This window comes from Hydractinia symbiolongicarpus, chromosome 11 (genome assembly GCF_029227915.1).
Source record: "Hydractinia symbiolongicarpus strain clone_291-10 chromosome 11, HSymV2.1, whole genome shotgun sequence".
NCBI lineage: Eukaryota > Metazoa > Cnidaria > Hydrozoa > Anthoathecata > Hydractiniidae > Hydractinia > Hydractinia symbiolongicarpus.
In genome coordinates this window covers 15,399,082-15,418,450 of record NC_079885.1, presented here as the reverse complement: position 1 = coordinate 15,418,450, position 19,369 = coordinate 15,399,082, and the positions used below count along the sequence as shown (strand labels likewise).

General features: G+C 40.6%; 33 non-coding genes and 1 pseudogene across 33 annotated transcripts; all 34 read right to left on the bottom strand.

The window, feature by feature from the left end:
* Window positions 1-79: 79 nt before the first annotated feature.
* Window positions 80-198, bottom strand: LOC130616634 (5S ribosomal RNA). The gene has a single exon (XR_008977714.1). It is a non-coding gene; the product is annotated as a 5S ribosomal RNA (ribosomal RNA).
* Window positions 199-648: 450 nt separating this feature from the next.
* On the bottom strand, window positions 649-767 carry LOC130616196 (5S ribosomal RNA). Its single transcript, XR_008977280.1, has one exon. It is a non-coding gene; the product is annotated as a 5S ribosomal RNA (ribosomal RNA).
* A 450-nt stretch (window positions 768-1,217) lies between these two features.
* On the bottom strand, window positions 1,218-1,330 carry LOC130618385 (5S ribosomal RNA; annotated as a pseudogene).
* A 450-nt stretch (window positions 1,331-1,780) lies between these two features.
* On the bottom strand, window positions 1,781-1,899 carry LOC130615116 (5S ribosomal RNA). Its single transcript, XR_008976205.1, has one exon. It is a non-coding gene; the product is annotated as a 5S ribosomal RNA (ribosomal RNA).
* Window positions 1,900-2,349: 450 nt separating this feature from the next.
* LOC130615563 (5S ribosomal RNA) lies at window positions 2,350-2,468 on the bottom strand. Its single transcript, XR_008976652.1, has one exon. It is a non-coding gene; the product is annotated as a 5S ribosomal RNA (ribosomal RNA).
* A 450-nt stretch (window positions 2,469-2,918) lies between these two features.
* LOC130615562 (5S ribosomal RNA) lies at window positions 2,919-3,037 on the bottom strand. Its single transcript, XR_008976651.1, has one exon. It is a non-coding gene; the product is annotated as a 5S ribosomal RNA (ribosomal RNA).
* A 450-nt stretch (window positions 3,038-3,487) lies between these two features.
* Window positions 3,488-3,606, bottom strand: LOC130616636 (5S ribosomal RNA). Its single transcript, XR_008977717.1, has one exon. It is a non-coding gene; the product is annotated as a 5S ribosomal RNA (ribosomal RNA).
* A 451-nt stretch (window positions 3,607-4,057) lies between these two features.
* Window positions 4,058-4,176, bottom strand: LOC130617600 (5S ribosomal RNA). Its single transcript, XR_008978678.1, has one exon. It is a non-coding gene; the product is annotated as a 5S ribosomal RNA (ribosomal RNA).
* Window positions 4,177-4,625: 449 nt separating this feature from the next.
* Window positions 4,626-4,744, bottom strand: LOC130615114 (5S ribosomal RNA). The gene has a single exon (XR_008976204.1). It is a non-coding gene; the product is annotated as a 5S ribosomal RNA (ribosomal RNA).
* Window positions 4,745-5,194: 450 nt separating this feature from the next.
* Window positions 5,195-5,313, bottom strand: LOC130617347 (5S ribosomal RNA). The gene has a single exon (XR_008978425.1). It is a non-coding gene; the product is annotated as a 5S ribosomal RNA (ribosomal RNA).
* A 430-nt stretch (window positions 5,314-5,743) lies between these two features.
* LOC130615112 (5S ribosomal RNA) lies at window positions 5,744-5,862 on the bottom strand. The gene has a single exon (XR_008976202.1). It is a non-coding gene; the product is annotated as a 5S ribosomal RNA (ribosomal RNA).
* Window positions 5,863-6,312: 450 nt separating this feature from the next.
* Window positions 6,313-6,431, bottom strand: LOC130616194 (5S ribosomal RNA). Its single transcript, XR_008977278.1, has one exon. It is a non-coding gene; the product is annotated as a 5S ribosomal RNA (ribosomal RNA).
* A 450-nt stretch (window positions 6,432-6,881) lies between these two features.
* On the bottom strand, window positions 6,882-7,000 carry LOC130618539 (5S ribosomal RNA). Its single transcript, XR_008979483.1, has one exon. It is a non-coding gene; the product is annotated as a 5S ribosomal RNA (ribosomal RNA).
* Window positions 7,001-7,450: 450 nt separating this feature from the next.
* LOC130615111 (5S ribosomal RNA) lies at window positions 7,451-7,569 on the bottom strand. The gene has a single exon (XR_008976201.1). It is a non-coding gene; the product is annotated as a 5S ribosomal RNA (ribosomal RNA).
* Window positions 7,570-8,019: 450 nt separating this feature from the next.
* LOC130615561 (5S ribosomal RNA) lies at window positions 8,020-8,138 on the bottom strand. The gene has a single exon (XR_008976650.1). It is a non-coding gene; the product is annotated as a 5S ribosomal RNA (ribosomal RNA).
* A 450-nt stretch (window positions 8,139-8,588) lies between these two features.
* Window positions 8,589-8,707, bottom strand: LOC130615560 (5S ribosomal RNA). The gene has a single exon (XR_008976648.1). It is a non-coding gene; the product is annotated as a 5S ribosomal RNA (ribosomal RNA).
* A 450-nt stretch (window positions 8,708-9,157) lies between these two features.
* Window positions 9,158-9,276, bottom strand: LOC130618527 (5S ribosomal RNA). The gene has a single exon (XR_008979481.1). It is a non-coding gene; the product is annotated as a 5S ribosomal RNA (ribosomal RNA).
* Window positions 9,277-9,727: 451 nt separating this feature from the next.
* On the bottom strand, window positions 9,728-9,846 carry LOC130617599 (5S ribosomal RNA). The gene has a single exon (XR_008978677.1). It is a non-coding gene; the product is annotated as a 5S ribosomal RNA (ribosomal RNA).
* Window positions 9,847-10,296: 450 nt separating this feature from the next.
* Window positions 10,297-10,415, bottom strand: LOC130615559 (5S ribosomal RNA). The gene has a single exon (XR_008976647.1). It is a non-coding gene; the product is annotated as a 5S ribosomal RNA (ribosomal RNA).
* A 450-nt stretch (window positions 10,416-10,865) lies between these two features.
* Window positions 10,866-10,984, bottom strand: LOC130618514 (5S ribosomal RNA). The gene has a single exon (XR_008979478.1). It is a non-coding gene; the product is annotated as a 5S ribosomal RNA (ribosomal RNA).
* A 451-nt stretch (window positions 10,985-11,435) lies between these two features.
* On the bottom strand, window positions 11,436-11,554 carry LOC130617598 (5S ribosomal RNA). Its single transcript, XR_008978676.1, has one exon. It is a non-coding gene; the product is annotated as a 5S ribosomal RNA (ribosomal RNA).
* A 448-nt stretch (window positions 11,555-12,002) lies between these two features.
* On the bottom strand, window positions 12,003-12,121 carry LOC130617597 (5S ribosomal RNA). Its single transcript, XR_008978675.1, has one exon. It is a non-coding gene; the product is annotated as a 5S ribosomal RNA (ribosomal RNA).
* A 450-nt stretch (window positions 12,122-12,571) lies between these two features.
* On the bottom strand, window positions 12,572-12,690 carry LOC130615558 (5S ribosomal RNA). The gene has a single exon (XR_008976646.1). It is a non-coding gene; the product is annotated as a 5S ribosomal RNA (ribosomal RNA).
* Window positions 12,691-13,140: 450 nt separating this feature from the next.
* Window positions 13,141-13,259, bottom strand: LOC130618502 (5S ribosomal RNA). Its single transcript, XR_008979475.1, has one exon. It is a non-coding gene; the product is annotated as a 5S ribosomal RNA (ribosomal RNA).
* Window positions 13,260-13,710: 451 nt separating this feature from the next.
* Window positions 13,711-13,829, bottom strand: LOC130617596 (5S ribosomal RNA). The gene has a single exon (XR_008978674.1). It is a non-coding gene; the product is annotated as a 5S ribosomal RNA (ribosomal RNA).
* A 448-nt stretch (window positions 13,830-14,277) lies between these two features.
* LOC130617595 (5S ribosomal RNA) lies at window positions 14,278-14,396 on the bottom strand. The gene has a single exon (XR_008978672.1). It is a non-coding gene; the product is annotated as a 5S ribosomal RNA (ribosomal RNA).
* A 450-nt stretch (window positions 14,397-14,846) lies between these two features.
* On the bottom strand, window positions 14,847-14,965 carry LOC130615557 (5S ribosomal RNA). Its single transcript, XR_008976645.1, has one exon. It is a non-coding gene; the product is annotated as a 5S ribosomal RNA (ribosomal RNA).
* A 450-nt stretch (window positions 14,966-15,415) lies between these two features.
* On the bottom strand, window positions 15,416-15,534 carry LOC130618490 (5S ribosomal RNA). Its single transcript, XR_008979473.1, has one exon. It is a non-coding gene; the product is annotated as a 5S ribosomal RNA (ribosomal RNA).
* A 451-nt stretch (window positions 15,535-15,985) lies between these two features.
* Window positions 15,986-16,104, bottom strand: LOC130617593 (5S ribosomal RNA). The gene has a single exon (XR_008978670.1). It is a non-coding gene; the product is annotated as a 5S ribosomal RNA (ribosomal RNA).
* A 448-nt stretch (window positions 16,105-16,552) lies between these two features.
* On the bottom strand, window positions 16,553-16,671 carry LOC130617592 (5S ribosomal RNA). The gene has a single exon (XR_008978669.1). It is a non-coding gene; the product is annotated as a 5S ribosomal RNA (ribosomal RNA).
* Window positions 16,672-17,121: 450 nt separating this feature from the next.
* Window positions 17,122-17,240, bottom strand: LOC130615402 (5S ribosomal RNA). Its single transcript, XR_008976491.1, has one exon. It is a non-coding gene; the product is annotated as a 5S ribosomal RNA (ribosomal RNA).
* A 450-nt stretch (window positions 17,241-17,690) lies between these two features.
* LOC130616334 (5S ribosomal RNA) lies at window positions 17,691-17,809 on the bottom strand. Its single transcript, XR_008977416.1, has one exon. It is a non-coding gene; the product is annotated as a 5S ribosomal RNA (ribosomal RNA).
* Window positions 17,810-18,259: 450 nt separating this feature from the next.
* Window positions 18,260-18,378, bottom strand: LOC130616021 (5S ribosomal RNA). The gene has a single exon (XR_008977106.1). It is a non-coding gene; the product is annotated as a 5S ribosomal RNA (ribosomal RNA).
* A 450-nt stretch (window positions 18,379-18,828) lies between these two features.
* LOC130616009 (5S ribosomal RNA) lies at window positions 18,829-18,947 on the bottom strand. The gene has a single exon (XR_008977094.1). It is a non-coding gene; the product is annotated as a 5S ribosomal RNA (ribosomal RNA).
* Between the last annotated feature and the right edge of the window lie 422 nt (window positions 18,948-19,369).

Below are 19,369 nucleotides of genomic sequence, written 5' to 3'. Positions count from 1 at the left end.
TTGATTTACTCAGCGGCTATTTCGTAAAAAAGATACGTCACAGTCGTAATGATAAATAATGTAACGTGAAAAAGTCAATAGCCTACGACACCGGGAGTTCCCAGGCGGTCCCCCATCCAAGTACTATCCCGGCCCGACGATGCTTAACTTCCGTGATCGGACGAGAACAGGTGTGTTCATCGTGGTATGGTCGGAGACAAACAAACGGGCAGATATCTACGATTTATTAGCACATTACATCGAAAATGGTTCAAACTCTAAAGGTCATATTTCTTGACTGGATCATTCCAAATAGGTCGTGTTTATGTGCGTTTGACAGCTCTTTTTAAGCGCTATCGATTCTTGACAACAATAATGCGCTTTATGATTTCCGGTAAAAAGTTCCAACGAAGGAAATCTAGGGTGCTTTCCGACTTAATTTTCATATGACAAAGTTAATTAGCAAAGTTACTACATCGCCATTTTCTTTTTCTGACGCTCGTAATCTATTCATTTGCGACTTGGCGCATTTATTGCTGCCAGATCGTAGCCGTTTTGAAGGGAAAGCAACTTCTAATCATGTCTCTTTCTTGATTTACTCAGCGGCTATTTCGTAAAAAAGATACGTCACAGTCGTAATGATAAATAATGTAACGTGAAAAAGTCAATAGCCTACGACACCGGGAATTCCCAGGCGGTGCCCCATCCAAGTACTATCCCGGCCCGACGATGCTTAACTTCCGTGATCGGACGAGAACAGGTGTGTTCATCGTGGTATGGTCGTAAACAAACAAACGGGCAGATATCTACGATTTATTAGCACATTACATCGAAAATGGTTTAAACTTTAAAGGTCATATTTCTTCACTGGATCATCCGAAATAGGTCGTGTTTATGTGCATTTGAAAGCTCATTTCAAGCGCTATCCATTAATTACGACAACCATGCGCTTTAAGATTTCCGGTAAAAAGTTCCAACGAAGGAAATCTAGGGTGCTTTCAGACTTAATTTTCATATGACAAAGTTAATTAGCAAATTAACTACATCGCCATTTTCTTTGTCTGACGCTCGTAATCCATTCATTTGCGACTTGGCGCATTTATTGCTGCCAGATCGTAGCCGTTTTGAAGGGAAAGCAACTTCTAATCATGTCTCTTTCTTGATTTACTTAGCGGCTATTTCGTAAAAAAGATACGTCACAGTCGTAATGATAAATAATGTAACGTGAAAAAGTCAATAGCCTACGACACCGGGAGTTCCCAGGCCCATCCAAGTACTATCCTGGCCCGACGATGCTTAACTTCCGTGATCGGACGAGAACAGGTGTGTTCATCGTGGTATGGTCGTAGACAAACAAACGGGCAGATATCTACGATTTATTAGCACATTACATCGAAAATGGTTTAAACTTTAAAGGTCATATTTCTTGACTGGATTATCCGAAATAGGTCGTGTTTATGTGCATTTGAAAGCTCATTTCAAGCGCTATCGATTAATTACGACAACTATGCGCTTTAAGATTTCCGGTAAAAAGTTCCAACGAAGGAAATCTAGGGTGCTTTCCGACTTAATTTTCATATGACAAAGTTAATTAGCAAAGTAACTACATCGCCATTTTCTTTGTCTGACGCTTGTAATCCATTCATTTGCGACTTGGCGCATTTATTGCTGCCAGATCGTAGCCGTTTTGAAGGGAAAGCAACTTCTAATCATGTCTCTTTCTTGATTTACTCAGCGGCTATTTCGTAAAAAAGATACGTCACAGTCGTAATGATAAATAATGTAACGTGAAAAAGTCAATAGCCTACGACACCGGGAGTTCCCAGGCGGTCCCCCATCCAAGTACTATCCCGGCCCGACGATGCTTAACTTCCGTGATCGGACGAGAACAGGTGTGTTCATCGTGGTATGGTCGTAGACAAACAAACGGGCAGATATCTACGATTTATTAGCACATTACATCGAAAATGGTTCAAACTTTAAGGGTCATATTTCTTGACTGGATCATTCGAAATAGGTCGTGTTTATGTGCGTTTGACAGCTCTTTTTAAGCGCTATCGATTCTTGACAACAATAATGCGCTTTATGATTTCCGGTAAAAAGTTCCAACGAAGGAAATCTAGGGTGCTTTCAGACTTAATTTTCATATGACAAAGTTAATTAGCAAAGTTACTACATCGCCATTTTCTTTTTCTGACGCTCGTAATCCATTCATTTGCGACTTGGCGCATTTATTGCTGCCAGATCGTAGCCGTTTTGAAGGAAAAGCAACTTCTAATCATGTCTCTTTCTTGATTTACTCAGCGGCTATTTCGTAAAAAAGATACGTCACAGTCGTAATGATAAATAATGTAACGTGAAAAAGTTAATAGCCTACGACACCGGGAGTTCCCAGGCGGTCCCCCATCCAAGTACTATCCCGGCCCGACGATGCTTAACTTCCGTGATCGGACGAGAACAGGTGTGTTCATCGTGGTATGGTCGTAAACAAACAAACGGGCAGATATCTACGATTTATTAGCACATTACATCGAAAATGGTTTAAACTTTAAAGGTCATATTTCTTGACTGGATCATCCGAAATAGGTCGTGTTTATGTGCATTTGAAAGCTCATTTCAAGCGCTATCCATTAATTACGACAACCATGCGCTTTAAGATTTCCGGTAAAAAGTTCCAACGAAGGAAATCTAGGGTGCTTTCAGACTTAATTTTCATATGACAAAGTTAATTAGCAAATTAACTACATCGCCATTTTCTTTGTCTGACGCTCGTAATCAATTCATTTGCGACTTGGCGCATTTATTGCTGCCAGATCGTAGCCGTTTTGAAGGGAAAGCAACTTCTAATCATGTCTCTTTCTTGATTTACTCAGCGGCTATTTCGTAAAAAAGATACGTCACAGTCGTAATGATAAATAATGTAACGTGAAAAAGTCAATAGCCTACGACACCGGGAGTTCCCAGGCGGTCCCCCATCCAAGTACTATCCCGGCCCGACGATGCTTAACTTCCGTGATCGGACGAGAACAGGTGTGTTCATCGTGGTATGGTCGTAAACAAACAAACGGGCAGATATCTACGATTTATTAGCACATTACATCGAAAATGGTTTAAACTTTAAAGGTCATATTTCTTGACTGGATCATCCGAAATAGGTCGTGTTTATGTGCATTTGAAAGCTCATTTCAAGCGCTATCCATTAATTACGACAACCATGCGCTTTAAGATTTCCGGTAAAAAGTTCCAACGAAGGAAATCTAGGGTGCTTTCAGACTTAATTTTCATATGACAAAGTTAATTAGCAAAGTAACTACATCGCCATTTTCTTTGTCTGACGCTCGTAATCCATTTATTTGCGACGTGGCGCATTTATTGCAGCAAGATTGTACCCGTTTTGAAGGGAAAGCATCTTCTAATCACGTCCCTTACTTGATTTACTCAGCGGCTATTGCGTAAAAAAGATACGTCACAGTCGTAATGATAAATGATGTAACGTGAAAAAGTCAATAGCCTACGACACCGGGAGTTCCCAGGCGGTCCCCCATCCAAGTACTATCCTGGCACGACGATGCTTAACTTCCGTGATCGGACGAGAACAGGTGTGTTCATCGTGGTATGGTCGTAGACAAACAAACGGGCAGATATCTACGATTTATTAGCACATTACATCGAAAATGGTTTAAACTTTAAAGGTCATATTTCTTGACTGGATCATTCGAAATAGGTCGTGTTTATGTGCGTTTGACAGCTCTTTTTAAGTGCTATCGATTCTTGAGAACAATAATGCGCTTTATGATTTCCGGTAAAAAGTTCCAACGAAGGAAATCTAGGGTGCTTTCCGACTTAATTTTCATATGACAAAGTTATATAGCAAAGTTACTACATCGCCATTTTCTTTTTCTGACGCTCGTAATCCATTCATTTTCGACTTGGCGCATTTATTGCTGCTAGATCGTAGCCGTTTTGAAGATAAAAGCAACTTCTAATCATGTCTCTTTCTTGATTTACTCAGCGGCTAATTCGTAAAAAAGATACGTCACAGTCGTAATGATAAATAATGTAACGTGAAAAAGTCAATAGCCTACGACACCGGGAGTTCCCAGGCGGTCCCCCATCCAAGTACTATCCCGGCCCGAGGATTCTTAACTTCCGTGATCGGACGAGAACAGGTGTGTTCATCGTGGTATGGTCGTAGACAAACAAACGGGCAGATATCTACGATTTATTAGCACATTACATCAAAAATGGTTCAAACTTTAAAGGTCATATTTCTTGACTGGATCATTCGAAATAGGTCGTGTTTATGTGCGTTTGACAGCTCTTTTTAAGCGCTATCGATTCTGGACAACAATAATGCGCTTTATGATTTCCGGTAAAAAGTTCCAACGAAGGCAATCTAGGGTACTTGCAGACTTAATTTTCATATGACAAAGTTAATTAGCAAATTAACTACATCGCCATTTTCTTTGTCTGACACTCGTAATCCATTGATTTGCGACGTGGCGCATTTATTGCAGCCAGATCGTAGCCGCTTTGAAGGGAAAGAAACTTCAAATAACGTCCCTTACTTGATTTACTCAGCGCTATTGCGTAAAAAAGATACGTCACAGTCGTAATGATAAATAATGTAACGTGAAAAAGTCAATAGCCTACGACACCGGGAGTTCCCAGGCGGTCCCCCATCCAAGTACTATCCCGGCCCGACGATGCTTAACTTCCGTGATCGGACGAGAACAGGTGTGTTCATCGTGGTATGGTCGTAGACAAACAAACGGGCAGATATCTACGGTTTATTAGCACATTACATCGAAAATTGTTTAAACTTTAAAGGTCATATTTATTGACTGGATCATCCGAAATAGGTCGTGTTTATGTGCATTTGAAAGCTCATTTCAAGCGCTATCGATTCTTTACGACAACCATGCGCTTTAAGATTTCCGGTAAAAAGTTCCAACGAAGGAAATCTGGGGTGCTTTCAGATTTAATTTTCATATGACAAAGTTAATTAGCAAAGTAACTACATCGCCATTTTCTTTGTCTGACGCTCGTAATCCATTTATTTGCGACGTGGCGCATTTATTGCAGCAAGATTGTAGCCGTTTTGAAGGGAAAGCATCTTCTAATCACGTCCCTTACTTGATTTACTCAGGGGCTATTGCGTAAAAAAGATACGTCACAGTCGTAATGATAAATAATGTAACGTAAAAAAGTCAATAGCCTACGACACCGGGAGTTCCCAGGCAATCCCCCATCCAAGTACTATCCTAGCCCGACGATGCTTAACTTCCGTGATCGGACGAGAACAGGTGTGTTCATCGTGGTATGGTCGTAGACAAAAAACGGGCAGATATCTACGATTTATTAGCACATTACATCGAAAATGGTTTAAACTTTAAAGGTCATATTTCTTGATTGGATCATCCGAAATAGGTCGTGTTTATGTGCATTTGAAAGCTCATTTTAAGCGCTATCCATTAATTACGACAACCATGCGCTTTAAGATTTCCGGTAAAAAGTTCCAACGAAGGAAATCTAGGGTGCTTTCAGACTTAATTTTCATATGACAAAGTTAATTAGCAAAGTAACTACATCGCTTGTAATCCATTCATTTGCGACTTGGCGCATTTATTGCTGCCAGATCGTAGCCGTTTTGAAGGGAAAGCAACTTCTAATCATGTCTCTTTCTTGATTTACTCAGCGGCTATTTCGTAAAAAAGATACGTCACAGTCGTAATGATAAATAATGTAACGTGAAAAAGTCAATAGCCTACGACACCGGGAGTTCCCAGGCGGTCCCCCATCCAAGTACTATCCCGGCCCGACGATGCTTAACTTCCGTGATCGGACGAGAACAGGTGTGTTCATCGTGGTATGGTCGTAGACAAACAAACGGGCAGATATCTACGATTTATTAGCACATTACATCGAAAATGGTTCAAACTCTAAAGGTCATATTTCTTGACTGGATCATTCCAAATAGGTCGTGTTTATGTGCGTTTGACAGCTCTTTTTAAGCGCTATCGATTCTTGACAACAATAATGCGCTTTATGATTTCCGGTAAAAAGTTCCAACGAAGGAAATCTAGGGTGCTTTCCGACTTAATTTTCATATGACAAAGTTAATTAGCAAAGTTACTACATCGCCATTTTCTTTTTCTGACGCTCGTAATCTATTCATTTGCGACTTGGCGCATTTATTGCTGCCAGATCGTAGCCGTTTTGAAGGGAAAGCAACTTCTAATCATGTATCTTTCTTGATTTACTCAGCGGCTATTTCGTAAAAAAGATACGTCACAGTCGTAATGATAAATAATGTAACGTGAAAAAGTCAATAGCCTACGACACCGGGAATTCCCAGGCGGTGCCCCATCCAAGTACTATCCCGGCCCGACGATGCTTAACTTCCGTGATCGGACGAGAACAGGTGTGTTCATCGTGGTATGGTCGTAAACAAACAAACGGGCAGATATCTACGATTTATTAGCACATTACATCGAAAATGGTTTAAACTTTAAAGGTCATATTTCTTGACTGGATCATCCGAAATAGGTCGTGTTTATGTGCATTTGAAAGCTCATTTCAAGCGCTATCCATTAATTACGACAACCATGCGCTTTAAGATTTCCGGTAAAAAGTTCCAACGAAGGAAATCTAGGGTGCTTTCAGACTTAATTTTCATATGACAAAGTTAATTAGCAAATTAACTACATCGCCATTTTCTTTGTCTGACGCTCGTAATCCATTCATTTGCGACTTGGCGCATTTATTGCTGCCAGATCGTAGCCGTTTTGAAGGGAAAGCAACTTCTAATCATGTCTCTTTCTTGATTTACTTAGCGGCTATTTCGTAAAAAAGATACGTCACAGTCGTAATGATAAATAATGTAACGTGAAAAAGTCAATAGCCTACGACACCGGGAGTTCCCAGGCGGTCCCCCATCCAAGTACTATCCTGGCCCGACGATGCTTAACTTCCGTGATCGGACGAGAACAGGTGTGTTCATCGTGGTATGGTCGTAGACAAACAAACGGGCAGATATCTACGATTTATTAGCACATTACATCGAAAATGGTTTAAACTTTAAAGGTCATATTTCTTGACTGGATTATCCGAAATAGGTCGTGTTTATGTGCATTTGAAAGCTCATTTCAAGCGCTATCGATTAATTACGACAACTATGCGCTTTAAGATTTCCGGTAAAAAGTTCCAACGAAGGAAATCTAGGGTGCTTTCCGACTTAATTTTCATATGACAAAGCTAATTAGCAAAGTAACTACATCGCCATTTTCTTTGTCTGACGCTTGTAATCCATTCATTTGCGACTTGGCGCATTTATTGCTGCCAGATCGTAGCCGTTTTGAAGGGAAAGCAACTTCTAATCATGTCTCTTTCTTGATTTACTCAGCGGCTATTTCGTAAAAAAGATACGTCACAGTCGTAATGATAAATAATGTAACGTGAAAAAGTCAATAGCCTACGACACCGGGAGTTCCCAGGCGGTCCCCCATCCAAGTACTATCCCGGCCCGACGATGCTTAACTTCCGTGATCGGACGAGAACAGGTGTGTTCATCGTGGTATGGTCGTAGACAAACAAACGGGCAGATATCTACGATTTATTAGCACATTACATCGAAAATGGTTCAAACTTTAAAGGTCATATTTCTTGACTGGATCATTCGAAATAGGTCGTGTTTATGTGCGTTTGACAGCTCTTTTTAAGCGCTATCGATTCTTGACAACAATAATGCGCTTTATGATTTCCGGTAAAAAGTTCCAACGAAGGAAATCTAGGGTGCTTTCCGACTTAATTTTCATATGACAAAGTTAATTAGCAAAGTTACTACATCGCCATTTTCTTTTTCTGACGCTCGTAATCCATTCATTTGCGACTTGGCGCATTTATTGCTGCCAGATCGTAGCCGTTTTGAAGGGAAAGCAACTTCTAATCATGTCTCTTTCTTGATTTACTCAGCGGCTATTTCGTAAAAAAGATACGTCACAGTCGTAATGATAAATAATGTACCGTGAAAAAGTTAATAGCCTACGACACCGGGAGTTCCCAGGCGGTCCCCCATCCAAGTACTATCCCGGCCCGACGATGCTTAACTTCCGTGATCGGACGAGAACAGGTGTGTTCATCGTGGTATGGTCGTAAACAAACAAGCGGGCAGATATCTACGATTTATTAGCACATTACATCGAAAATGGTTTAAACTTTAAAGGTCATATTTCTTGACTGGATCATCCGAAATAGGTCGTGTTTATGTGCATTTGAAAGCTCATTTCAAGCGCTATCCATTAATTACGACAACCATGCGCTTTAAGATTTCCGGTAAAAAGTTCCAACGAAGGAAATCTAGGGTGCTTTCAGACTTAATTTTCATATGACAAAGTTAATTAGCAAATTAACTACATCGCCATTTTCTTTGTCTGACGCTCGTAATCCATTCATTTGCGACTTGGCGCATTTATTGCTGCCAGATCGTAGCCGTTTTGAAGGGAAAGCAACTTCTAATCATGTCTCTTTCTTGATTTACTCAGCGGCTATTTCGTAAAAAAGATACGTCACAGTCGTAATGATAAATAATGTAACGTGAAAAAGTCAATAGCCTACGACACCGGGAGTTCCCAGGCGGTCCCCCATCCAAGTACTATCCCGGCCCGACGATGCTTAACTTCCGTGATCGGACGAGAACAGGTGTGTTCATCGTGGTATGGTCGTAAACAAACAAACGGGCAGATATCTACGATTTATTAGCACATTACATCGAAAATGGTTTAAACTTTAAAGGTCATATTTCTTGACTGGATCATCCGAAATAGGTCGTGTTTATGTGCATTTGAAAGCTCATTTCAAGCGCTATCCATTAATTACGACAACCATGCGCTTTAAGATTTCCGGTAAAAAGTTTCAACGAAGGAAATCTAGGGTGCTTTCAGACTTAATTTTCATATGACAAAGTTAATTAGCAAAGTAACTACATCGCCATTTTCTTTGTCTGACGCTCGTAATCCATTTATTTGCGACGTGGCGCATTTATTGCAGCAAGATTGTACCCGTTTTGAAGGGAAAGCATCTTCTAATCACGTCCCTTACTTGATTTACTCAGCGGCTATTGCGTAAAAAAGATACGTCACAGTCGTAATGATAAATGATGTAACGTGAAAAAGTCAATAGCCTACGACACCGGGAGTTCCCAGGCGGTCCCCCATCCAAGTACTATCCTGGCCCGACGATGCTTAACTTCCGTGATCGGACGAGAACAGGTGTGTTCATCGTGGTATGGTCGTAGACAAACAAACGGGCAGATATGTACGATTTATTAGCACATTACATCGAAAATGGTTTAAACTTTAAAGGTCATATTTCTTGACTGGATCATTCGAAATAGGTCGTGTTTATGTGCGTTTGACAGCTCTTTTTAAGCGCTATCGATTCTTGAGAACAATAATGCGCTTTATGATTTCCGGTAAAAGGTTCCAACGAAGGAAATCTAGGGTGCTTTCCGACTTAATTTTCATATGACAAAGTTATATAGCAAAGTTACTACATCGCCATTTTCTTTTTCTGACGCTCGTAATCCATTCATTTGCGACTTGGCGCATTTATTGCTGCCAGATCGTAGCCGTTGTGAAGATAAAAGCAACTTCTAATCATGTCTCTTTCTTGATTTACTCAGCGGCTAATTCGTAAAAAAGATACGTCACAGTCGTAATGATAAATAATGTAACGTGAAAAAGTCAATAGCCTACGACACCGGGAGTTCCCAGGCGGTCCCCCATCCAAGTACTATCCCGGCCCGAGGATTCTTAACTTCCGTGATCGGACGAGAACAGGTGTGTTCATCGTGGTATGGTCGTAGACAAACAAACGGGCAGATATCTACGATTTATTAGCACATTACATCGAAAATGGTTTAAACTTTAAAGGTCATATTTCTTGACTGGATCATCCGAAATAGGTCGTGTTTATGTGCATTTTAAAGCTCATTTCAAGCGCTATCGATTCTTTACGACAACCATGCGCTTTAAGATTTCCGGTAAAAAGTTCCAACGAAGGAAATCTAGGGTGCTTTCAGACTTAATTTTCATATGACAAAGTTAATTAGCAAAGTAACTACATCGCCATTTTCTTTGTCTGACGCTCGTAATCCATTTATTTGCGACGTGGCGCATTTATTGCAGCAAGATTGTACCCGTTTTGAAGGGAAAGCATCTTCTAATCATGTCTCTTTCTTGATTTACTCAGCGGCTATTTCGTAAAAAAGATACGTCACAGTCGTAATGATAAATAATGTAACGTGAAAAAGTCAATAGCCTACGACACCGGGAGTTCCCAGGCGGTCCCCCATCCAAGTACTATCCCGGCCCGACGATGCTTAACTTCCGTGATCGGACGAGAACAGGTGTGTTCATCGTGGTATGGTCGTAAACAAACAAACGGGCAGATATCTACGATTTATTAGCACATTACATCGAAAATGGTTTAAACTTTAAAGGTCATATTTCTTGACTGGATCATCCGAAATAGGTCGTGTTTATGTGCATTTGAAAGCTCATTTCAAGCGCTATCCATTAATTACGACAACCATGCGCTTTAAGATTTCCGGTAAAAAGTTTCAACGAAGGAAATCTAGGGTGCTTTCAGACTTAATTTTAATATGACAAAGTTAATTAGCAAAGTAACTACATCGCCATTTTCTTTGTCTGACGCTCGTAATCCATTTATTTGCGACGTGGCGCATTTATTGCAGCAAGATTGTACCCGTTTTGAAGGGAAAGCATCTTCTAATCACGTCCCTTACTTGATTTACTCAGCGGCTATTGCGTAAAAAAGATACGTCACAGTCGTAATGATAAATGATGTAACGTGAAAAAGTCAATAGCCTACGACACCGGGAGTTCCCAGGCGGTCCCCCATCCAAGTACTATCCTGGCCCGACGATGCTTAACTTCCGTGATCGGACGAGAACAGGTGTGTTCATCGTGGTATGGTCGTAGACAAACAAACGGGCAGATATGTACGATTTATTAGCACATTACATCGAAAATGGTTTAAACTTTAAAGGTCATATTTCTTGACTGGATCATTCGAAATAGGTCGTGTTTATGTGCGTTTGACAGCTCTTTTTAAGCGCTATCGATTCTTGAGAACAATAATGCGCTTTATGATTTCCGGTAAAAGGTTCCAACGAAGGAAATCTAGGGTGCTTTCCGACTTAATTTTCATATGACAAAGTTATATAGCAAAGTTACTACATCGCCATTTTCTTTTTCTGACGCTCGTAATCCATTCATTTGCGACTTGGCGCATTTATTGCTGCCAGATCGTAGCCGTTGTGAAGATAAAAGCAACTTCTAATCATGTCTCTTTCTTGATTTACTCAGCGGCTAATTCGTAAAAAAGATACGTCACAGTCGTAATGATAAATAATGTAACGTGAAAAAGTCAATAGCCTACGACACCGGGAGTTCCCAGGCGGTCCCCCATCCAAGTACTATCCCGGCCCGAGGATTCTTAACTTCCGTGATCGGACGAGAACAGGTGTGTTCATCGTGGTATGGTCGTAGACAAACAAACGGGCAGATATCTACGATTTATTAGCACATTACATCGAAAATGGTTCAAATTTAAAGGTCATATTTCTTGACTGGATCATTCGAAATAGGTCGTGTTTATGTGCGTTTGACAGCTCTTTTTAAGCGCTATCGATTCTGGACAACAATAATGCGCTTTATGATTTCCGGTAAAAAGTTCCAACGAAGGCAATCTAGGGTACTTGCAGACTTAATTTTCATATGACAAAGTTAATTAGCAAATTAACTACATCGCCATTTTCTTTGTCTGACGCTCGTAATCCATTGATTTGCGACGTGGCGCATTTATTGCAGCCAGATCGTAGCCGCTTTGAAGGGAAAGAAACTTCAAATAACGTCCCTTACTTGATTTACTCAGCGCTATTGCGTAAAAAAGATACGTCACAGTCGTAATGATAAATAATGTAACGTGAAAAAGTCAATAGCCTACGACACCGGGAGTTCCCAGGCGGTCCCCCATCCAAGTACTATCCCGGCCCGAGGATTCTTAACTTCCGTGATCGGACGAGAACAGGTGTGTTCATCGTGGTATGGTCGTAGACAAACAAACGGGCAGATATCTACGATTTATTAGCACATTACATCGAAAATGGTTTAAACTTTAAAGGTCATATTTCTTGACTGGATCATCCGAAATAGGTCGTGTTTATGTGCATTTTAAAGCTCATTTCAAGCGCTATCGATTCTTTACGACAACCATGCGCTTTAAGATTTCCGGTAAAAAGTTCCAACGAAGGAAATCTAGGGTGCTTTCTGACTTAATTTTCATATGACAAAGTTAATTAGCAAAGTAACTACATCGCCATTTTCTTTGTCTGACGCTCGTAATCCATTTATTTGCGACGTGGCGCATTTATTGCAGCAAGATTGTACCCGTTTTGAAGGGAAAGCATCTTCTAATCATGTCTCTTTCTTGATTTACTCAGCGGCTATTTCGTAAAAAAGATACGTCACAGTCGTAATGATAAATAATGTAACGTGAAAAAGTCAATAGCCTACGACACCGGGAGTTCCCAGGCGGTCCCCCATCCAAGTACTATCCCGGCCCGACGATGCTTAACTTCCGTGATCGGACGAGAACAGGTGTGTTCATCGTGGTATGGTCGTAAACAAACAAACGGGCAGATATCTACGATTTATTAGCACATTACATCGAAAATGGTTTAAACTTTAAAGGTCATATTTCTTGACTGGATCATCCGAAATAGGTCGTGTTTATGTGCATTTGAAAGCTCATTTCAAGCGCTATCCATTAATTACGACAACCATGCGCTTTAAGATTTCCGGTAAAAAGTTTCAACGAAGGAAATCTAGGGTGCTTTCAGACTTAATTTTAATATGACAAAGTTAATTAGCAAAGTAACTACATCGCCATTTTCTTTGTCTGACGCTCGTAATCCATTTATTTGCGACGTGGCGCATTTATTGCAGCAAGATTGTACCCGTTTTGAAGGGAAAGCATCTTCTAATCACGTCCCTTACTTGATTTACTCAGCGGCTATTGCGTAAAAAAGATACGTCACAGTCGTAATGATAAATGATGTAACGTGAAAAAGTCAATAGCCTACGACACCGGGAGTTCCCAGGCGGTCCCCCATCCAAGTACTATCCTGGCCCGACGATGCTTAACTTCCGTGATCGGACGAGAACAGGTGTGTTCATCGTGGTATGGTCGTAGACAAACAAACGGGCAGATATCTACGATTTATTAGCACATTACATCGAAAATGGTTTAAACTTTAAAGGTCATATTTCTTGACTGGATCATTCGAAATAGGTCGTGTTTATGTGCGTTTGACAGCTCTTTTTAAGCGCTATCGATTCTTGAGAACAATAATGCGCTTTATGATTTCCGGTAAAAGGTTCCAACGAAGGAAATCTAGGGTGCTTTCCGACTTAATTTTCATATGACAAAGTTATATAGCAAAGTTACTACATCGCCATTTTCTTTTTCTGACGCTCGTAATCCATTCATTTGCGACTTGGCGCATTTATTGCTGCCAGATCGTAGCCGTTGTGAAGATAAAAGCAACTTCTAATCATGTCTCTTTCTTGATTTACTCAGCGGCTAATTCGTAAAAAAGATACGTCACAGTCGTAATGATAAATAATGTAACGTGAAAAAGTCAATAGCCTACGACACCGGGAGTTCCCAGGCGGTCCCCCATCCAAGTACTATCCCGGCCCGAGGATTCTTAACTTCCGTGATCGGACGAGAACAGGTGTGTTCATCGTGGTATGGTCGTAGACAAACAAACGGGCAGATATCTACGATTTATTAGCACATTACATCGAAAATGGTTCAAATTTAAAGGTCATATTTCTTGACTGGATCATTCGAAATAGGTCGTGTTTATGTGCGTTTGACAGCTCTTTTTAAGCGCTATCGATTCTGGACAACAATAATGCGCTTTATGATTTCCGGTAAAAAGTTCCAACGAAGGCAATCTAGGGTACTTGCAGACTTAATTTTCATATGACAAAGTTAATTAGCAAATTAACTACATCGCCATTTTCTTTGTCTGACGCTCGTAATCCATTGATTTGCGACGTGGCGCATTTATTGCAGCCAGATCGTAGCCGCTTTGAAGGGAAAGAAACTTCAAATAACGTCCCTTACTTGATTTACTCAGCGCTATTGCGTAAAAAAGATACGTCACAGTCGTAATGATAAATAATGTAACGTGAAAAAGTCAATAGCCTACGACACCGGGAGTTCCCAGGCGGTCCCCCATCCAAGTACTATCCCGGCCCGAGGATTCTTAACTTCCGTGATCGGACGAGAACAGGTGTGTTCATCGTGGTATGGTCGTAGACAAACAAACGGGCAGATATCTACGATTTATTAGCACATTACATCGAAAATGGTTTAAACTTTAAAGGTCATATTTCTTGACTGGATCATCCGAAATAGGTCGTGTTTATGTGCATTTTAAAGCTCATTTCAAGCGCTATCGATTCTTTACGACAACCATGCGCTTTAAGATTTCCGGTAAAAAGTTCCAACGAAGGAAATCTAGGGTGCTTTCAGACTTAATTTTCATATGACAAAGTTAATTAGCAAAGTAACTACATCGCCATTTTCTTTGTCTGACGCTCGTAATCCATTTATTTGCGACGTGGCGCATTTATTGCAGCAAGATTGTACCCGTTTTGAAGGGAAAGCATCTTCTAATCATGTCTCTTTCTTGATTTACTCAGCGGCTATTTCGTAAAAAAGATACGTCACAGTCGTAATGATAAATAATGTAACGTGAAAAAGTCAATAGCCTACGACACCGGGAGTTCCCAGGCGGTCCCCCATCCAAGTACTATCCCGGCCCGACGATGCTTAACTTCCGTGATCGGACGAGAACAGGTGTGTTCATCGTGGTATGGTCGTAAACAAACAAACGGGCAGATATCTACGATTTATTAGCACATTACATCGAAAATGGTTTAAACTTTAAAGGTCATATTTCTTGACTGGATCATCCGAAATAGGTCGTGTTTATGTGCATTTGAAAGCTCATTTCAAGCGCTATCCATTAATTACGACAACCATGCGCTTTAAGATTTCCGGTAAAAAGTTTCAACGAAGGAAATCTAGGGTGCTTTCAGACTTAATTTTAATATGACAAAGTTAATTAGCAAAGTAACTACATCGCCATTTTCTTTGTCTGACGCTCGTAATCCATTTATTTGCGACGTGGCGCATTTATTGCAGCAAGATTGTACCCGTTTTGAAGGGAAAGCATCTTCTAATCACGTCCCTTACTTGATTTACTCAGCGGCTATTGCGTAAAAAAGATACGTCACAGTCGTAATGATAAATGATGTAACGTGAAAAAGTCAATAGCCTACGACACCGGGAGTTCCCAGGCGGTCCCCCATCCAAGTACTATCCTGGCCCGACGATGCTTAACTTCCGTGATCGGACGAGAACAGGTGTGTTCATCGTGGTATGGTCGTAGACAAACAAACGGGCAGATATCTACGATTTATTAGCACATTACATCGAAAATGGTTTAAACTTTAAAGGTCATATTTCTTGACTGGATCATTCGAAATAGGTCGTGTTTATGTGCGTTTGACAGCTCTTTTTAAGCGCTATCGATTCTTGAGAACAATAATGCGCTTTATGATTTCCGGTAAAAGGTTCCAACGAAGGAAATCTAGGGTGCTTTCCGACTTAATTTTCATATGACAAAGTTATATAGCAAAGTTACTACATCGCCATTTTCTTTTTCTGACGCTCGTAATCCATTCATTTGCGACTTGGCGCATTTATTGCTGCCAGATCGTAGCCGTTGTGAAGATAAAAGCAACTTCTAATCATGTCTCTTTCTTGATTTACTCAGCGGCTAATTCGTAAAAAAGATACGTCACAGTCGTAATGATAAATAATGTAACGTGAAAAAGTCAATAGCCTACGACACCGGGAGTTCCCAGGCGGTCCCCCATCCAAGTACTATCCCGGCCCGAGGATTCTTAACTTCCGTGATCGGACGAGAACAGGTGTGTTCATCGTGGTATGGTCGTAGACAAACAAACGGGCAGATATCTACGATTTATTAGCACATTACATCGAAAATGGTTCAAATTTAAAGGTCATATTTCTTGACTGGATCATTCGAAATAGGTCGTGTTTATGTGCGTTTGACAGCTCTTTTTAAGCGCTATCGATTCTGGACAACAATAATGCGCTTTATGATTTCCGGTAAAAAGTTCCAACGAAGGCAATCTAGGGTACTTGCAGACTTAATTTTCATATGACAAAGTTAATTAGCAAATTAACTACATCGCCATTTTCTTTGTCTGACGCTCGTAATCCATTGATTTGCGACGTGGCGCATTTATTGCAGCCAGATCGTAGCCGCTTTGAAGGGAAAGAAACTTCAAATAACGTCCCTTACTTGATTTACTCAGCGCTATTGCGTAAAAAAGATACGTCACAGTCGTAATGATAAATAATGTAACGTGAAAAAGTCAATAGCCTACGACACCGGGAGTTCCCAGGCGGTCCCCCATCCAAGTACTATCCCGGCCCGAGGATTCTTAACTTCCGTGATCGGACGAGAACAGGTGTGTTCATCGTGGTATGGTCGTAGACAAACAAACGGGCAGATATCTACGATTTATTAGCACATTACATCGAAAATGGTTTAAACTTTAAAGGTCATATTTCTTGACTGGATCATCCGAAATAGGTCGTGTTTATGTGCATTTTAAAGCTCATTTCAAGCGCTATCGATTCTTTACGACAACCATGCGCTTTAAGATTTCCGGTAAAAAGTTCCAACGAAGGAAATCTAGGGTGCTTTCAGACTTAATTTTCATATGACAAAGTTAATTAGCAAAGTAACTACATCGCCATTTTCTTTGTCTGACGCTCGTAATCCATTTATTTGCGACGTGGCGCATTTATTGCAGCAAGATTGTACCCGTTTTGAAGGGAAAGCATCTTCTAATCACGTCCCTTACTTGATTTACTCAGCGGCTATTGCGTAAAAAAGATACGTCACAGTCGTAATGATAAATGATGTAACGTGAAAAAGTCAATAGCCTACGACACCGGGAGTTCCCAGGCGGTTCCCCATCCAAGTACTATCCCGGCCCAACGATGCTTAACTTCCGTGATCGGACGAGAACAGGTGTGTTCATCGTGGTATGGTCGTAGACAAACAAACGGGCAGATATCTACGATTTATTAGCACATTACATCAAAAATGGTTTAAATTTTAAAGGTCATATTTCTTGACTGGATTATCCGAAATAGGTTGTGTTTATGTGCATTTGAAAGCTCGTTTCAAGCGCTATCCATTAATTACGACAATAATGCGCTTTAAGATTTCCGGTAAAAAGTTCCAACGAAGGCAATCTAGGGTACTTTCAGACTTAATTTTCATATGACAAAGTTAATTAGCAAAGTAACTACATCGCCATCTTCTTTGTCTGACGCTCGTAATCCATTTATTTGCGACGTGGCGCATTTATTGCAGCAAGATTGTAGCCGTTTTGAAGGGAAAGCAACTTCTAATCATGTCTCTTTCTTGATTTACTCGGCGGCTATTGCGTAAAAAAGATACGTCCCAGTCGTAATGATAAATAATGTAACGTGAAAAAGTCAATAGCCTACGACACCGGGAGTTCCCAGGCGGTCCCCCATCCAAGTACTATCCCGGCCCAACGATGCTTAACTTCCGTGATTGGACGAGAACAGGTGTGTTCATCGTGGTATGGTCGTAGACACACAAAGGGGCAGATATTTACGATTTATTAGCACATTACATCGAAAATGGTTCACACTTTAAAGGTCATATTTCTTGACTGGATCATCCGAAATAGGTCGTGTTTATGTGCATTTGAAAGCTCTTTTTAAGCGCTATCGATTCTTTACGACAATCATGCGCTTTAAGATTTCCGGTAAAAAGTTCCAACAAAGGAAATCTAGGGTGCTTTCAGACTTAATTTTCATATGACAAAGTTAATTAGCAAAGTAACTACATCGCCATTTTCTTTGTCTGACGCTTGTAATCCATTTATTTGCGACGTGGCGCATTTATTGCAGCAAGATTGTAGCTGTTTTGAAGGGAAAGCAAATTCTAATCATGTCTCTTTCTTGATTTACTCAGCGGCTATTGCGTAAAAAAGATACGTCCCAGTCCTAATGATAAATAATGTAACGTGAAAAAGTCAATAGCCTACGACACCGGGAGTTCCCAGGCGGTCCCCCATCCAAGTACTATCCCGGCCCAACGATGCTTAACTTCCGTGATCGGACGAGAACAGGTGTGTTCATCGTGGTATGGTCGTAGACAAACAAACGGGCAGATATCTACGATTTATTAGCACATTACATCAAAAATGGTTTAAATTTTAAAGGTCCTATTTCTTGACTGGATTATCCGAAAAAGGTTGTGTTTATGTGCATTTGAAAGCTCGTTTCAAGCGCTATCCATTAATTACGACAATAATGCGCTTTAAGATTTCCGGTAAAAAGTTCCAACGAAGGCAATCTAGGGTACTTTCAGACTTAATTTTCATATGACAAAGTTAATTAGCAAAGTAACTACATCGCCATTTTCTTTGTCTGACGCTCGTAATCCATTTATTTGCGACGTGGCGCATTTATTGCAGCAAGATTGTAGCCGTTTTGAAGGGAAAGCAACTTATAATCATGTCTCTTTCTTGATTTACTCAGCGGCTATTGCGTAAAAAAGATACGTCCCAGTCCTAATGATAAATAATGTAACGTGAAAAAGTCAATAGCCTACGACACCGGGAGTTCCCAGGCGGTCCCCCATCCAAGTACTATCCCGGCCCAACGATGCTTAACTTCCGTGATCGGACGAGAACAGGTGTGTTCATCGTGGTATGGTCGTAGACAAACAAACGGGCAGATATCTACGATTTATTAGCACATTACATCAAAAATGGTTTAAATTTTAAAGGTCATATTTCTTGACTGGATTATCCGAAAAAGGTTGTGTTTATGTGCATTTGAAAGCTCGTTTCAAGCGCTATCGATTCTTTACGACAACCATGCGCTTTAAGATTTCCGGTAAAAAGTTCCAACGAAGGAAATCTAGGGTGCTTTCAGACTTAATTTTCATATGACAAAGTTAATTAGCAAAGTAACTACATCGCCATTTTCTTTGTCTGACCCTCGTAATCCATTTATTTGCGACGTGGCGCATTTAATGCTGCAAGATTGTAGCCGTTTTGAAGGGAAAGCAACTTCTAATCATGTCTCTTTCTTGATTTACTCAGCGGCTATTGCGTAAAAAAGATACGTCCCAGTCGTAATG